General features: G+C 39.4%; 1 pseudogene; it reads right to left on the bottom strand.

The window, feature by feature from the left end:
* Positions 1 to 14503: 14503 nt before the first annotated feature.
* Positions 14504 to 15958, bottom strand: LOC124972026 (vexin-like; annotated as a pseudogene).
* Between the last annotated feature and the right edge of the window lie 3241 nt (positions 15959 to 19199).

Here is a 19199-nt window from a genome sequence, read left to right as displayed (position 1 = left end):
GCTTGATGAGACCTTGTTCCACCTATGCTACAGAACCCCAATTATTTGAGGGAGGGCCTGGTCTGACTCAATCTGTGCTCAGAAACAAGTTCAGTAGGCAGATGAGATGTGGGGGCTTTGTGCTAGTCCTCAGCCATCGAGCCTCACGCCTGTCTTCCCCCCACCCTGGGTCCCACTATGCATAGTGGCCATGGCTGCTGCTCCTGCTGGGTCCTTTGCCCTGTCTGGCCCCCTCCCCTGCTGGTGCACTGAGGCCTTGAGTGGCAAAACCCCACTGAGTTTCCAGGAGTCCTCTGTGTTGAACTCCACTGTCTTCTTCACACTCTCTCTGCTTTATAGTGATGCTTACGATAAGTGGGACTGCTCTAGGGTTGCTGGGGCTGCAATCAATGTCTTGCACAGTGCCCAGCCAAACAGCCACTTCTGCTGTCAATCACAGGATCCTTTGTGTCCATAGGAGTCTGATGTGATGCATCCATTTGGGATACAAGTTTGAGTGAAAGGTGTCATGCTGTCATCAGAGTTGCTGCTTTTAAGGCCAAGGAGTAAGGTTTTGTCCTCTTGTGAGATGATCTCTCCCTGAGCTCTCCTGACAGGCCTGCCTTATTAGTTCAGGAGATTTGGGGGACATTTGCAAACTGCACAAGTTGATACTGGGAACAGATCTAAAGGAAGAGTCCCCTACTCTCCATCCTATTCCCCTGAAACATAAAAATATTTTTAAGACAAAAGGTTTTATTTGCATGTGTGTGTGTGTCTACTGGACAGCCCCCTCTCCATTCCATCTCTTGTTGAATTGAGGGGGAAAACTCAAAAACTTTCAAAGGCACTAAGAATATGATAAGTATACTTGAAATACGATGGCTACTATATAAATGTTAGTGACTATATTGCCATGGTAGATCAAACTGTTTTCCTCCTGATATCCCTCACATACTTGTGGGTGTTTAACTGATATATCATATTTTAATATTTAATTGATTTTGAATCATTATTACTAAGGAACCAGATTATTACTTAGGAGGCAGCACTTTTACCCAATTGTATTGCCGAATTATTTTTTACAGGACTTTTTTAAATAGATTTTTTCATTGTCGACGAATCTTTATTTTATTTATTTATATGGTGCTGAGAATTGAACTCAGTGCCTCAGGCATGCCAGGCAAGCAGTGTACCCACTGAGCCACAACCACAGCCCTTTACAAGGCTTTTGATTTCTTTTAGAGTTATGAAAGCAATTTCAGAAAGAAACAGGGCAAAGATTGAAATGCACTCCCAATGTTTTACCAAATATCTTGCATTATCTTGTGCACCAGAGTCAGCTGTGGAGCATCCTGAAAATGCTGATTTCTGGGTCCCACAGAAGTCCCACTGATTCATACTTGGGAGAATGGCTTTTAAAATAATATAGCTAACAATCTCCTTCAGGTTATTATGATACACAATGAAGTATGAGAACCCCTGGTATATATAGTTGCTTTCCAACATTATAAATATGAACCACAAAACGTAAGAAAATATTGGTGAATATTCACTGAAACTTAAGAAGTAGAAATCCTACTACAAGTATATTTTTTGGGTAAGGGTTTTAAAGAAAAGGAATGACAGATACATGAAATTTAACAGATTTCTGTTGACAAAGACAAGAAGCCAGGGGAGGAAATGTAATGTAAAATGAATTTGTCTTTACTGAACACCATGGTTAGCTGTAAATTTCTTTCTCCAATATGAGTAAAACATATCAGAAATAAATTCCAAGTTCTCTTTTTATAATCATCTCACAAAATTGAGCCAACACTATACCCTTGGTACTTGTTTTAATTTTTTTACCATATGATACCATCTGGGGGAGCTCTTCATGTCTCCAGACCATTCTTTAAGGTCATGGCAGCCTGATGGATGCTGGAAGGGCTAGAATCCTGTAAGATTCCAGGGACTCATTGTGCCAGTTTTATAAGACAGAAGACATCCAACCCCTAGCCCTCATGGGTAGCAGGGTGTAGGCAGGCTGTAGAAGAGCTCCCTCAAGCCACACTCCTCTCCAGACTGGGTCTGCCTTTGGTTTCTCTGCTCCAGTCTGCAGTAGACATCAGGCCTTCTGCAGCCAAAGGCCGAGCTGTGAGGAACAGACTTACCTGGAGGAGAACAACAGTCCACACTGCAGGTCAGAGCATGCTGCCTTTCCCTCCTTTGCCCTTTCTCTTTGGGGGATCTTTTTGGAGAGGAGGAGGCCCCAAAGCTTCATAGCTGGAAACTGGTTAGGGTAGTCTTTGAGCAGACAGGTGTCTACACTGGTGAGACCAGATAAGATGGGGTAGAAGCAGGGGTGGGATGACCCTTCCCTCAGCATCCAGTGAAGTAGCCTCCAAAATAATTGGGCAAAATGAGGTTAGCCAGCAGACAAGATCTCACCCATCCCTCTCCCACCCACCTTGCCCAGACTCCCGGAAGGGCCTAGGATATGCCCTGGCCTGTTTTGTTGGTTCTGTGATGACTTAGCTCTGTGTCTGCCTGGCACAGGGCATCTGAAGTCTGAGTCTGCCCAGGCCCAGGAGTACAGGAGACCTCAGGTAAAGGGAGCTCACAAAAGGCACATGGTCCTGCAACTTGGGAGAAGAGGAGTGTCACCTTCTGTCTGAAAGCACACATGCATTGTAAACCTAGCCATTGACTCAGGAATGAAGGCAGTCAGACTGAGCTGGTGTAAAAATACTTTCTAAGGCATTGATGGTGGAGGAATAAATCCCATAAAGCTTTCCTCCCCAAGTCTGTTATCTGAGGAAACATTAGCACATTTCTGACATCCTAAAATTTTGAATGGGCAGTAAGATGAAAACAAAATTCAAATCCTTGGGTTTAGGAGGGCAAATTGATTAAGTATATGACTTTAGAGCCATATAAACCTGGGTTCCAGTTTGGGTTCTTCTCTCTAATGGTATGTGACCTTCTCCATAAATTAATCATCCTCTTTCTTGGGGGACACCCACTTTCTTGGAGACCAGGTCTTTCACATTGTCCCAACATATAAGATTAGATCAAACACAAAATTTCCTCTCTGCCACCATCATTGCTGTTATTATTATCATGGTCAAGGTTTGCTGTTGAATGAATACTCAAAGACTTCTGTTTGGGCACAGGTTACATACACATTTTGAAAATTTGAAATACTCATTTGCCAAGACTTGAAAATAATCCATTATCTAAAAGGGTAGACCTATTATAATGGGAAAACACTGGTTATAATTGGATTGTCTGCCTATAAGAAGTGTGAGGTGAGATTGGTTCATTCATCTATAAAATGAATTATATTCATATATAAAATGAGACTGGGTTGTGGAAAGTAAATATAGTAAATTAAATGAAATGCCAGGCATATAATAGACCGTAAAAGAATGTTATATTGGCAGTCATCATCACTGTCAGTATCATCATTATCATCATCACCATTTTCATCATTAAGTGGAGATGTTGATATAATACTCCTATAGGAACTCAGTAAGTGCTTCCTTGACCTAATATAACCCTTTTAAAGCAAAAACCAAAGCTTGTTCCTTGTGTTCAACCTTCCTTGCATAAAAGAAGCAATTTCTAAACCAGTTAAATACAATAACTTATTCATTTGGAATTTTAAAAGTCATAACTGAATTTTGTGTGCATTTACATTTTTATGCACTCTGGTGTTGTTTCTGTATTGCAAGATGAGAATAAAAAACCTCCACACTTCCATTTTATTTAGTTAACTTCCAGAAAATTTGAAAATTTGAGGACAATCTTGTCATGAATTATGTGATATATAGATATGTAATTGACACAGAAAGCTGTTCTTGACATAATATTTCATGAAAATGATAGCTATAAAACACACAGAAGTTGAGGATAAATGGCAAAATATGTGAAGTGAATATTTTAGATTATTTTTATTGGAAATTAATAGCTTCTTCTGTATCCTCTATATTTTCAGTTTTAACTTTTTTCAGTGAGTATGTGGAGGGTATTAATCAAATTTCTATCACTATGACAAAATACCTTGAGAAATAAACAAGGAGGAGGAAAGATTTATTTTGGCTCATGGTTTCAGAGGTTTCAGTCCATGATCAGTTGGCTCCATTGCTTTTGATTCGAGGCAATACAGAACATAATGGTAGAAGAGCATGGGGAAGGAAAGTTACTCTCCTCATGACAGTCAGGAGAGAGAAAGAAAGAGAGGGGGCGGGGAGAGAGTAGAAGAAAGAAAAGGGTGAAGGGACAAGATAGAGTTCCCAAGGGCATGCCTCAAAGGAACCACTCTCTTCAAATAGGTCCCACCTCCTACAATTTCCATCACCTATCAATACTCCATTCAGCTATGAATCCATTGGTGGATCAATCCATTGATAAGATTAGAGTTCTCATGATCTAATCACTTTCCAAAATGCCCACCCCCCTGAACATTGATGCATTGAACACCAAGCCTTCAATACATGAGCCTTTAGGGAACATTGCAGATCAAAAACATAACACAAGATATTTAAAAAAAATATCTAGTTGGGTGCAGTGGCTTGGAAGCCTGAGGCAGGAGGATCGAGAGTTCAAAGCCAGTCTCAACAAAAGTGAGGTGCTAAACAACTCACTGAGATCCTGTCTCTAAATAAAATACAACATAGGGCTAGATATGTGGCTCAGTGGTCAAATGCCCCTGAGTTCAATCCCTGGTACCCACCCCAAATATATATATGTATAAATACATATATACATTTTAAGGTATCTTAAGGTGGAAAACTGCATTTTTCCATTTTCCTTTCTCTTTAGTTGATATAGGGGCTCTTGGTTCTTTCAATGCCTCATTTGTGGGGCTGGGCTATAGTTCAATAGTAGTCCAGCATACCTGAGACCTCAGGTTCTATCCCCCATACCAAAGTAAAGGTATCAATTCCTTATTTGTTTATTTTCAATCTTACTTCTGAGAATGATCTAGTATAAGTTTTGGACCTCTGAGTGTCCTAAGAAACTTCCCTTTTCTATGGACGGCCTTCCTTGCCACAATCTCCCTTGTTTATTTATGTTGTAGTTCTGCCTTGGTAGCATGATGGCATTTCCTTGCTACTTTATGAATATTCTGTAAGTAATTAATTTCTCAAAATAGAAATAAATGTGATTTTCAAAAACATTTAATTGATATATAGGAACAGAATACTGAAAGGATATGCTCTCAATTGAATTTTCTAGACTACCAAATTCATATTTCATTGGTTTACTCATCTAACAAATATTTACTAGAAGCCAACTTTTATATGTTAGACTGTGCTAACCAAAACATTTATACATCCCAGACTTTTCTCTCAAGACTCCACATTCAACTACTTGCTGGAAATGACCACTTGGATCCAAAAAATATATTATTGCTAAAGCATATCAACATAACTCTGCATGGATACAACTCATCACTTTTAGCCAATCTATTTTGTAATCCTAGAGGTTCATTTATGTAGAGAGAGTATAAAAAAGCAGGGAAAGTGGAGGTTTTAGCATCAGAAAAGTCTGTATTGAAATGGTCATTTTTCTTATTTCAAAACTCTTATAATTGACCTATAGGAGTCTTAGTAATGTAAGAACTGGATAAATATCAGGTTTCAAGTATAAACTATACCTATATTACATAGGGTTGAGTGAACATCTCCAATATGCATTTGGCAATTATTGATACAGATGATTTCAAGGCCTGCTTCTTTTTTATTTCAACATTTAATGAACTCCTGTGAACTACCCTGGCATTTGGCTAGATGCTAAGACAAAGCAGTGTGCAAAACAAAGTTTTTGTCTTCATGATGCTCATATTCTAATTTTGTATTAGTCAGGGTTCTCTAAAGGAACAGAATCAACAGGAAGTATGATTACAAAGGGGGGTTTATTAGATTGGCTTAAATGACCAGAAGCTGGATAGTCCAAAATGACCGTCTGCAGCTGGAGAGCTATAAGAACCAGTAGCTGCGCAGTCCAAGAGGCAGAAGCCCCAGAACAAGAGGGATCAACAGTGCTACACTAGCCAGAGACTAAGGCTTCTGGAAACTACCTGGAGAATCATTGGCAGTGTCTGCTTTGGAAGAGCGAAGAAGTGAGAGTCCAATATCCTCAGACAATCAAAGCAGCGATCAAGAACCTGTTCAAGAAGAGCTGAGCTTACATCTGCATCTGCTTCCTTGTTCTTCCAGCTTTTATTCCATCCTATTGGACAGTGCTGCCCATGCTCAGGGAGAGGCTCCACTTCAGTTCCTATTCCACATTCCAATCATTTCTAGACACGCCCTCATGGACACACCCAGAAGCTTCTTAATCATGGGCATCTCTTAATCCAGTCAAGATGACAATTCAAATTAGCCATTACAAATTTACACTCTTTAAAAATTGAGATAAAATTTACATATAGGGAAATGTGTGGATATTAATCCTATGATTAAAATACAATTGTATTTAAAATACAAATGTAAAATAATGCATTTTAATTGCTCCAGAAAGCTTTTCCCAACCATTTCCCTCCCAGTAATCACTCAAGTTATTTCCATGAATTTATATTACCATTTACATTTGTAGAACTTCTGATAAATGGAATAATATGGTAGATACTCTCTTTTGTCTAGTGTCATTCATTCATTATAATGCTTTTAACACTCATCTTTTGGAGTTGGAGAATTTAATGGTAAGTGAAATAAGCCAATCCCAAAATACCAAAGGACGAATGTTTTCTGTGATAAGTGGATAATGATACATCATGGGGGGGGGCACGAGAAGAATGGAGGAACTTTGGATTGTGTAGAAGGAAATGAGGGGAGTAGAGGGGGTAGGGGAAGGAAAGATAGTGGACTGAGGCAGACATCATTATCCTATGTACATGCATGATTACAGGAATGGTGTGAATCTACATTGTATACAACCATAGAAATGAGAAGTTGTAACCCACTTGTGTACAATGAATCAAAATGCAGTCTGTAAAGATAAAAAAAAGAAGAAAAACAAATCAAACAAAAACACCCAAAATATCTCACCCAATAAAATTTTTTGTTGTACATATTAAAAAATATTTATCTCTGTAACTGAGTATATTGGCAATTTATTCTTTTAAAATTATTGCTGCAGTATTCCAAGTGCAAATGCAAACCAAATTTTTATCCATTTGGATGTTATTGGATATGTGTATTGTTTTTTATTATTATAAATAAAATCCTAATGCACATTTTCATTTCTCTTGGAAAATACAAGTGTAATGACTTGGCCATAGGAAAGGTAGATATTTACTTTTATATGAAATTGTCAAACGGTTTTACAAAGTGTCCATACCATTTTATACTCATACCAGTAAAGTTTGAGAATTTCAGTTGTTTCACATTCTCATCAAAATATTAATGCTATGAAAGAGAGAAAGCTGTGGAACTGTTCTAGGTTAAAAGAGATTAAAATACATCCCAATTAAAAGTAGTGCTTAAATAAAGACTGTAGGTCAGGTAATAGTATTATATCAGTGCTAAATTTTCTGAATGTGACCACAACCATAGTATTGTTGTTGTAGAATACTCATTAGGAGATAAAATGATGTAGTATTATGATATCTATTATTACTTTTGAAATAGTTCAGTGATGAACAATATATATACACACAGAAATAAAGTAATTGCAAAATATTAATTGGTGAATGTAATCTAGATATAGAAAGTACTTTCATTATTCTTGAAAAATGTATTTGCTATATTATCCTTGCAATATTTTGTTTGAATATTTTTTTCAAAATAAAACATTGATCAAGAAGGGAGGCAGTGATATCTGTCAACCCTTTGGGAAAAGGTAACTGAATTAGAGTAAGCAACAAGATTTTAAAACTTTGGCTATATGTAAACATGAAATGATAGATTACACAAACCCCTTTATAGAGGAACAAAAAGAGAGGGACAGCTAGCTGAGCTATGCTTCTGGAAATAAATAAGAAGCCAATTCATAGGGCCAGCTTGTTGGGAAAGACCACCACATGTCTCCAAGACTTCTTTTTAGAGTTAAGATAGCAATAGCTATACATCATGGATATGAACAGACTGCAAAGGGAGGAAGAGAGCCGGAGAAACTGAGAACATCAAAGCATCTAATTAAGGTGGACTAGGAGCAACCTTAGGGAAATGAGACTAAAAGGATAATGTAGTTTAATAAGAAAAAACCTAATTTGTTGTGTTAAATAAAACCTTCAATACTAAGAAGCCTTTGAAAATAATTTATTGAGCTGTACAGATGCTAACTAAAAGGTGGAAGGACCCGTCGTGGGGCAAATTCCCTAAGCCAGCAGCAGCATAACCAGATAGTAGTTGGAAAAAAAGTCCACCAGACCTAACCAGAGATTTTTAATGAAATTCTGGGGAGAAGAAACATAAATTGTTTACACTGAAACTAAATTGGCTATAGTAAGTGGGGGACTGAGCAATGTGAAGTGGGCAAAGCCCTGGGATAGTTTAGTACATAGAGAAAAGTTTTGCTAGTTTCTGGTTGGTTCCAAAACCAGAATGATATGTGGCCTTGATGAGTAATCTTTGGCATATGGGAAAGGAATGTGAAGCAGTTTCTTTTTTCTTTTTCTTTGCTGATTTAGCTCGAAGCTATGAGTTAAGATGAACTTCTCTTATCTCTTTCCTCCCTACATTCTCTGGCCTTTAACTTTTTAAATATTTCAAAATTCTTCTCTTATCAGCTGTGTCAGATCTGAATGTGGAAAGACAATGTGTGAACTGTTTTCTAAGCAATGAGAGTATCAAAAAAGGAGAGTCACAAAAACCAAGGTTGGCTCTGTTACATTCAACCCCCATCTAGTGTGGGATAAAAACAGTGGTTGGGAGTCCCCCAAAAACTATTCAGAGAGTGAATGAAAGGAAACTTAGCAATGGTGGGAATGGATTATCAGATGGCATGAAGATGTGAGAGGGATGGAAGGAAGTAGAGTAAAAAATCCAAAGTACAAGTACTATGTTCTGGGGCTGGAATTGTAGCTCAGTGGTAGAGCACTTGTTTAGCATGTGCAAGTCAGTGGGTTGTATCCACAGCATCAGATAACAATGCATAAATGAAATTAAGATATTGTCCACCTACAACTAAAAAGTTTTAAAAAATTACTGTATTCTCTATTCACACGAAGGGCCAAAGGTGAAACTAGATTCTGATTAGAATTGCATTAGGGCTCTAATAGAGTATTCTCTTGGAATATAATGTTGCCCCACCCCAAAGAGCCACATCCATAGGTGGAGGTCATCTCTAACATCAGCTCAAAACCAATAGGAACCAGGTACTATTGTACACACCTGTAATCACAGCAACTCAGGAGGCTGGAGCAGGAGGATCACAAGTTCAAGGCCAGCCTCAGTGATTTAGCAAGACCCTAGGTAACTTAGTGAGACCCTGTCTCAAAATAAAAAATAAAATAAAATAAAATGGACTGGGGATGTGACTCAGTGATTAAGCTCCTTTGGTTTCAATCCCTGGTACCAAAACAAAAACTGGTATGAAAACGTTCTCAAATTGTCAGTTTATTTTTGTCTTGAAGAACTGTGCTTTTGCAGACTGAAGATTTCTTAAAGATATGCCAAATTCACAGGGCTATTTTAATGAACGTTGAATGTGATATCTTTCTATATGGTATTCTGGAATCATCCTTTTAAGGAATAGAAGCAATTCTTTAGGTAGGGAGACCAGAAAAGGGGCTGTTGCTCCTGGGTTCAATCCCTAGTACCAAAACAACACCAACAATAACAAAAATGTTGTGGACACTCAGAGTCTGGCTTTGGACACTACTTGAAACGTGGTTATCATTAACTCAGGTAGAAGCTCCAAAGAGAGATTTTGGGTGTGATGAAAGAAGGACTGAGAGAGACGCTATATATATTTCAAAGTGAGACATTTAGGTAAACAAATCCCTTGGAACTGGGGGAGTTGTGGCTCAGTGATTGAGTTTGTGTTAGCACGTGTGACACCCTGGGTTTAATCCCAATCACACACACACACAAAATAGTATGGAACTCAAGAGAGAGATACATATGCTGAAAGAACACATTTGAGAGTCAGTGCTTACATGGTAGGGAAAAATCACAAGATCATTTGAACATTGCGATAGACTGAATAACCCCCTCACCTACATATCTAGGTCCTAATCCCTGGAACATGTAAAGTTTACATTATTTGCTGAAAGGGACTTTGCAAATGCGATGTTAGGGAACTTGAGATGGGAAGGTTATCTAGGTGGACCCTAGATATAATCCCAAGCATTCTTGAAAGGAAGGCAGAGGAAGATTTCACATCAGAGGAATAAAAACCACAATAATGTGATGATGGAAGCAGAAATTTTGAGCCAAGAAATGTTACCAAACAAAGCTGAAAGAAGAAAGAAACAAATTCTAACCTGGAGCCTTTAGAAGGAAACAGCCCTGTCAACATCTTAAATTTAGTCTTGTAATACTCAATTCAGAGTTCTGTCTTCCAGAACATAATAAATTTATATTGCCCAAACCCACAAAATTTATGTCCATTTGTTATATTAACAATAGAAAGCTAATATAAACACTTATAGAAGAAAAGGTCTAAGCAAGAACCCTGAAGGATACCAACATTTCACGAGGACTACAAAATAGCATTGACTCTGATCACAATGTGAAGTTGTTAAACCAATTTGGATTCAAATTCAGCTTTACAAATTACTAGCTGTGTGACTCTGAGCAAGTTATCTAAAATATATATCTGTTTTCTGTGTGTGTGTAAAATTGGGACAATAACAGCATGTGCCTCAAAAAATGTTTTTTGTGGATTAAAGAATAACATCCAATTAAAGCCTGGTATGTAGCAAGTGCTTCAGAAATGATAGTATTTGAGTTACACATGTTAAGATGATTTACAGCTGCTATTATCATTTAGTCAACAAATTGTTGATGTTGTTTGTTTGAGGAATGGGGATTGAACTCAGGGGCACTCAACCACTGAGTCACATCCCCAGCCGTGTTATGTATTTTATTTAGAGACAGGGTATAACTGAGTTGCTTAATGCCTCATTTTTGCGGAGGCTGGCTTTGAACTCGTGATCCCCCTGCCTCAGCCTCCCGAGTCATTGGGATTACAGGTGCACACCACCATGCACAGTAACAAATGTTTTTAATATGAGTATAAACCAACACTGAATGATTTCTTTTAAAGAAGTTGGATTGTCCAGTTCAGTTCAGCAATGTAAAACACCTATAAGAATATCTTGGGGCTGAAAATATGATATTCTAAAGTGAAGGCTTCAGAAACAGCTTCAGAAGTAAAGTTTCTCTCTGACTTTCCTAGCTTCCTGTCTTGTGCTTCCTTTCTTTCTCTCTTTTCTTTACTTCCTTTTACTTTTGGCAGCAGTGGGGAATGATCTAGTGTTCTATCACTAAGCTACATCCCCAGACCTTTCTGTCCCCAAGGCAAACCATAAAAACTAGAATTTCTATTCCCTAAGGCAGATCTTAGAAACTACCCAGAGCAAGACATAAAACCTAAAGAATATTATTCTCATCTTCCCTTGCCTTTTGTCCTGGAGCTGATCATAAAAAATTCTCCAACCTACCTTGTCTCTTAGTACATCATAAGACTCCCATCCCAAAAAGGGTCCTTCCCCTTGCCTCAAAGAAAGGAGTGCTGTACAGAGGGGACATGAAGAATCTGATCAGACAGGCCGTGTTAGGATTCCCCATTCTCTATTTCCATTAGATCTCAAGGATACTGCCATTTACCAGTGACAAGTTCTGCTTCCTCAAATGTTGAAGTTTGAACATTAGAGAAGCACGCCAAGGCAAGCATATTAAGTAGGTTTTATTTAATGGTAATAATACAGACTTCTCCCAGGAGGGAGAGGGGCCCATGGCTGATGCCCTAGAGTCCCCCAGAAGTAAGCACACCCTACATCTTTTATAGATTAGGATTAGGGTCTTTTTTGTTCTTTTCTTTCTCCTCCTTATCTCTCTCCTTCCTAAGTGACTAGGCCCAGGAGATGCCCGTGACATAACAAAGAAAGTGAGAAGCAGATGGCAGCGGGAAGGGCCACAGGGAGGATTCAGGCAGGTAGGGGCCCAAGGGGCATTAATTAGCAATTCCCTGCCTGCAGCTTTTTGGGAGGGGCAGTTAGGCAGGTAACCTTGGTGACCAAAAGGGCTCTGGAGACACTGATGTCCCAATCTCCCAGGGGCCGTCTCCAATTTCCCAGACTCTGATGGCCTTCATTCCTCTATTCGACCAGATTTCCTATTCTACACGGACACTGCCTGCCTGTCCTCAAATCTGGCTTCATAGATCTCTCTCTCTCTCTCTCTCTCTCTCTCACACACACACACACACACACACACACACACAGAATTCATCTATGTGGACTAGTTTGTGTGTGAGTGTGTGTGTGTGTTGCATATATACTTTTGGGACCAAACAGGCCAAAATGCAGCTTGTTGAGGATTTGAGACAGCAAAAAATATTTTCTCACTTTAATAGTTACTTAATGAATGTGGAAACAACGCCACATTCTTTAGAGAGATCTTTCTCCTTTCTAATCTTTTTAAAAATTTCACATAGCATTTATATTGAAGTGGTTACATGGTTACAATATTAATGGGAAACAACCTCTTCCTAGGAACATGAACTTGAACTGGTATTTAAAATACTTTGCTTCTTTCTAAAGTTTCTGACATAAAATTTAAAGCAATAACCAAGAAATGCTTAAGGAGTAATGCTCGAGTTGAATCTGGAACTAGAAGAATGTTAAATAAAGTCCTTAAAAACATTTCTCCTTGCAGGGTTGGTGGCACACACTGGTAATCCTAGCTATTTGGGAGGCTGAAGAAGGCAAATTCAATGCTTGCCTGGGCAATTTTTTTTTTTTGGTTTATTAATGTCACAAAGCACACTTTATTTTATTTGAATTTGCCAAATGTTATATGCAAGGCAAACACTTCACCATGAAATATTTAAATTAAAAATAAATAAGTTCATTCCATCCTACATAGATCTTCAGCTGCCACATACAAATAAAAGACATCAGTTATAAATTAAATAAGTTAAAATAGATAGTTGTAGGAGACTGTGTGGTCCAGCAAGATCACCTCTTCGTTCCCTTTGTTCTGGACCCCAATTTCTACACTGTGTAAGACACTGGACAGTTCATTGGGATTAGCCCCTCAGTGAAAAAGCCCTTGAACACAAGTTTCCAAATCATATTTGGATGCTGGGGTCAGGTGCTCAGAGTCTAGCGCAGTGTCTGAAGGCAGAGATCAGCAAGGTGAAAGCTCAGAAGCCCAGGCCTCTTACCCACCACCACACCTTCTTGTAATTTACCCAGAGATACAGAAACAGGAAATTCAAAGAGCACAAAGCAAGACTTACCACAGTGAAGCTGTCAGAAATGTCAGTTGAGTCTGAGATGCTGAATGGTCAAACTCTACTTTGTACCAAGACATGGCAATTTCTAACACAGTCACAGGCTAAACTTTACCACAGAATTTCTGATTTCATTAAATAGGTCGAACTAATTTAAACCTCTTAATTAGAAAACAAGCCTTCAGGAGGCAGAGTTTAGGTCACAGATGAGGTCTATTCAAGGCCTGTCACTAATCCCCTTCGCAGGCAAGGCATTACTCATCAATCACTGCACTCTTTTAGCTCAGATCCCTCCTCCATATAGCACTCCAGTAAGCCTCTACCGATCCATTAGTTTTAATGCTTGAGACAAAAATTCATTACTAACCCTAGTCCTTCTCTATGTACTAGACTCTTTAATGTGAAAGAGGCATTGAAGTGGGACACCTATGTATCTTAGGTGCCTTCAGACTAATCATTCAGTCTTTTTGAACTGGTGTCTATATATAAATGGATAAAGCCACCTAACTCAGCAGTTGGAAAGATTAGGATAATTTGTGTAAAGTGCTCAGTATCATGCCTGGCACATAGTAGGCATTTAATAAATGATAATTATTATTACCATTATTATTATGGGATAATTTTAAGGCTACTGATGTTGAAAATGGAATTGATAATGACATTTCCATTGACAGAGGACAGCATAATATTATATATTAGGTCAAACCATATGAAATGGATATTTGACTTTTTTTGACCTATAGACCAATAAGCAATGGTCTAATTCATTCAAATCACTTACATGTTCTAACTTTATCAGACTCTTTGCTTCATGGTTGTCCCCAGAGACATATGCCCACCATTTAAAAAGTTCCTCAAATCAGTTGCTAGTGTAAGCACAGCAGGGAATCTGCTGAGGGAAGTTGAGGACTTGATGACTAATCCCACCATCTTTTGTCTATTCACATAACCTCTGGAGGCCTCAATTTCCCCATCTGTAGATTGGGAATAATTGTTTTTTTTTTTCCAAGGGGGGCTTTGTGATGATAAGAAGAGATAATGGCTGGGAAAGCACTTTTGAAAGTCAAAAATCATTGTACCAAATCAAGGTATTGTTAATTCTACTAGATTATGCCACTTAAGAAAACATTAATATTTAATTTTAATCTTTTTCTATAGAAAAACTGCACATAAATGAACAGAGAATTCATGCAATCATGCCAAATGACCATCAGAACTGATTCTGATGACACTGTCAAGTAGATATTAGAACTATTCAGTAAATACCTAGTGCTTTGTCCTTAAAATTTGTACCTCATCAAGGTGAAATAAATATGAAATGAGAATAGTGAGAACCATGGAGTTTACAAACCCCTCAAATGTCAAGCTTTTACATTCATGTCAGAAATTATACATTTTGGAAAAGCCCACAAGGAAAACAGAGGAATTGCTTTTGTTCTCCCTTGTAGTTCTTTAAAATGGGCTGGCAACGTTTGCTTTTGGTATAGTTGTGCCTAAGGATAGGGAAATAAACTTTATGACCTCCCAAAGTAACTTTCAGACCAACAGTTTTATTTTTCCTTCAAGGGACCGTTCCTTTTCCATGCCCAAAGCCAGGGTGATCAGTTAGTGAGGGAGAATGATGTTCGGACCAGCTACTAGTACAGGTGAGTGTGGCTTAGTCACAATCCTCAAGTTTTCTTCCCTTGTCCTGTGAAACTCAGCCAGTGCAAGGCACCTGGGAGGGGGTCACCTTTAGTCGGCCTCGAAGGCGCTGTTGGAGGCTCCCACAGACTCAGACTTCTTGTGCCTGGTCCACATTTTTCGGAGGATGCCAGGGACACCGCAGGAAGCACTGCCTGTCAGTGGCAGGGAAGCCTCCGCACCCTGGGGGAGAGCTGGATACTCTTCCGTCATCTTCTTGAGATGTCTGAATCCTCTTCCTAGAACAGTTCCATTCTCTGAGCCTGTGGCTACCACCTCTGCTGCAGCGGGAGATTTCACTGAGATCCGGGCCACTGGGAGGAATCAATGATTTTCCATATGCTCGATTCCCACACAGATTTGATGCTTTGGGTTCAGAAATCTCCACAGGTCTGGAGGGGGTTTTGGCGGGATGCGCCCCAGGAGGCCGAGCGTTCTGCAGCCGCCTGAACCTGTGGCCTTCGCCTGCGTCCAGACGGTCGCTACGGTGCGGCAGCAGTTCCAGGGGCCGGGACGTGTAGAGGTCCGACTCGATCACCACATTCTTGGTCAAGAGGTGTTGAAAGCTTTTGACTCTTCTCCTGGCTGGACTGGACACCCCGGAAGGAATCACAGTGGTGAAAACTTCTGTATTTTCATCGCTGCAGCTATAAATCTGATGCATCGTTTCAACCTTCTCTACCCCAAGTGTCTGGGAACCGTCAGCCGGTCTCTGGACCCCTAGTCGCGAGGTTTCCTAATCCAGTCTCTGCCTGGGTAATTTAATGAGACTCTTTCTCAAAATAAAATTTTTAAAAGGGCTGGAGATGTAGCTTAGTGGTAGAGTGCTTGCTTAGCATGCTTGAGACCCTGGGTCCATTCTTGGCACCATGTAACAAACAACAACAAAACCTTTCTCCTCATAAATGAACACATTTAAATTATATTTATAAAGAAACCATGGAAGGAAGCAATGAGAATTAGTAAAAAAAAAAAAAAAAACTGCAGTATAGATCCCTACCACCTTGTATGACAACAAAAGCAAGGTACTTGGTGGGCATTGGTGGCTGGGGGTGGGGTCAGGAGGAAAGATTGTGTGTGGAGAGACAGGAAAAGAAATCAAAGCCTGTCGGGAATGAGGGGGGAGGTAGGTGTATTAGGGGGATAGGAATGGTACAGACCTTCCAAAGAAAGGTAGACTCCAAATATATGGAGGAGAGGCCACTTATGGCTCCTCAGAACTAGTGTGCTGACAGGAGTTAGATGCAGAGATGGGGATGGAGGTGGTTCTCTCTGTGAGTGGTAGGGGCTCCTGCTGCACTGCTTGCCAGCAAGAGCTGAAGGTGGGGACACAGATGTGGGCAGTGAAGTTTGGGTTGAGATGAAGCCCTCATGTGACCATTTTCTCAGATAGTCATAAGGTCCCTTTTCTAGGTATTTTCCCTTTGCAACACTTCTCTTTCCCATTGAGACAGTCTGGGGCTGACTGGGGCACTGGTGTCTGGTCCATAGGGCAAGGAGGAGCAACTCTATGTGAGCAATTGAACCTCTTCCAAGGTGGTGTGGTGTAAACAAGTGTGAGTGTGAGTGGCTAGTCCTGGTCTGTTTACTGGACATATCCTTGGGATGGAGGGAAGGACTGGAGAAAGAAGGCCATCTGGGAACACATAGAACTGGGGGTTGTAAATAATCTGCTTCTTTCATACCCTACCTATATGGAAATGGTCAATAAGCACAGGGATGAGGGACTTTGAGATGAAGAGGAAGGAGGCAAAAGAAATGATATCTATTTATTCAGAGAAGTGGATAAATGGAGATTAATCCTCTAATACAATATGGTGGGCATTTTGCATCTGGAGAGGGCTGCGACAGGGGAAGATGAGGGTGGGTCAGTGGGAGATGGAGGTGGGGCAGGGTAGAAAAGGGAAGCCTTGAGACTTGAGGAGATTGGTGAAAAAACCCTTGCCTATTTCATGGGTATGTCCCCTATGTACTTCTGTACCTCTGTCTGTAGGTATGAATGTCTATTAGGCATGTCCCAAGAACACAAAAAGGAAGAAAAACTGCTTGGGAATATGCGCAGGTTGTTTTGTGTAGTGCTCTGGACTGTAACCCTGCGGGTAGAGGGTAAAGGGGTGGAGATGATCCAAGCCAGGAAAAAGCTAGTAGGAGACACTGCCCCTACTTGCCCCTCATTCAGTCAAGGGAGAGGCTGATAAAAATGCCTAAAGGAGAAATGGTTGAGAGAGATCAAAGGAATCTATACATGCCCTTTGGGTATGAGAGAAAGGCAAGAATCTGGAGGAATACAGGAGTGGAACAGAAGAAAGAGGAGACATTTGTACCCATTTCCCTGGTTTGGGAAAGCAGATGGGTGCTGGACTTAATAGCACATACTCAACATTCCTTCTCTCTTGTTTTCTCGAAGAAGAAAAAGGAAAAAACAAATCTCAATGTGAAAAACACACAAAGGAAAATGAAGAAAAGGTTCAGAATGTAGGACAGGTACCTTTGGAAGAAGTGAAAAGGGCAGGAAGCCATAGAAAATAATAATCAAGGAAAAGTACCATCTATCCAGGAAAATAGGAAGTGGTCTTATCCCATTTAGTGCTTTTTGTCTTGCATCCTTTATTTCTTTTTTATTTTTATTTTTTGATACTGGGGATTGAACCCAGGGGCAGTCTACCACAGAGTTACATCCCAAGCCCTTTTTATTTTTATTTTGAGATAGAATCTTGCTACGTTGCTGAGACTGTCCTTGAACTTACAATTCTCCTGCTTCAGTCTCCCAAATTTCTGGGATTACAGACATGCACACATGACTTGTCTTAAATTATTTTTTCTGATATTATTAGAGGGTCATTTCCATTGTTGGTTGCATTTTCTACTCATACATTTACTCATCTTCTTATTTTAACCATTTGCTAGTACTGGTTTTAGATGTTTCTGTTGTTGCCAGGTGTGGTGGTGCATGCCTGTAATCCCAACAACTTGGGAGGGTGAGGCAGGAGGATCATGAGTTCAAAGCTAGCATCAGCAATTTAGTGAGGCCCTAAGTAACTTAGCAAGACCCTGCCTCAAAATAAAATATAAAAAGGGCTGGGGATGTGGCTCAGTGGTTAAGTGCCCCTAGGTTTAATCCTTGGTAATAAAAACAAAAAAGAAAGAAAAAAAAAGCAATTTAGATGTTCCTGTTGCCACTGGTATTTCATTGCTCATGGATTTGTCATGACTGCATTTGCAAATCTATACTTTAATTAGGGATTTTTCCAATTACATAGAAAAAAATTCATATATAGACCCAATCTCTCTCACACACACACACACACACACACAAAGCACATATATATGTATCTCAATCTAAAATATGTATATGTATATATCATATATATGCATAGCAGATGTAAACCAAAAACTAATAATGCTTGTTTTCCTCTAAGAGGCAGATTTATAGGAAAGTTGTGTTTTCTTTTGAATTTTTTACAAATCTGTATTTTCTCATTTTTCCAAAAGAACATGTCTGTGTCATAAAAATTCTAAAAAATTTTAAAAAAAGAAAATGAGAGTAATGTGTTGATTGGCTTATAAAGCAGTAAACACCTAATGATAAATACTTGCAAAATCTCAAAAAGATGATACATTTCAAGTGATTATTTGAAAATCTGGTCTAGGAGTATAAACAAGACATTAGTATATGTACATTAATTTCATACTATTTTATGTGCAATATGGGGAAAGTATCACACAGGACTGAGTAGATCAGATGAAGTAATGAGTATAGAATAAATATCAGATGCTTGATTACCTCTTCTCCACCCCAAACACATGCAAAGCCTCAGTTCCCTTTACCTCTCCTTCTGTTACTGGTGGAGGCAGCATCTAAGGTATGTGCTTCAAAATAGATTTAGACAGCACAGATGAGTGCCCACTCTTAGATTGGATTCCTGCTACTATGACCTCTTCCTTGGCCTTACCTGAGGAATGGCATGTATTGCTTGGCACTGCTGTAGTTGTATGGGTGTCTTCAAGTTGACACAAATCTTATTTATTTATTTGAAATCTCTGATGGGCCAAACCCCTCTATGTTCCTACATAAGTGTAGATAATGTACTCCTTTCCACTTTAATATTGGACCTACCCAGATAGGTACCACTCCACGT

Source organism: Sciurus carolinensis, chromosome X, assembly GCF_902686445.1.
Source record: "Sciurus carolinensis chromosome X, mSciCar1.2, whole genome shotgun sequence".
Taxonomy (NCBI): domain Eukaryota; kingdom Metazoa; phylum Chordata; class Mammalia; order Rodentia; family Sciuridae; genus Sciurus; species Sciurus carolinensis.
The sequence above is the reverse complement of the archived record's forward strand: the minus strand, read 5'-3'. Positions and strand labels throughout refer to the sequence as shown.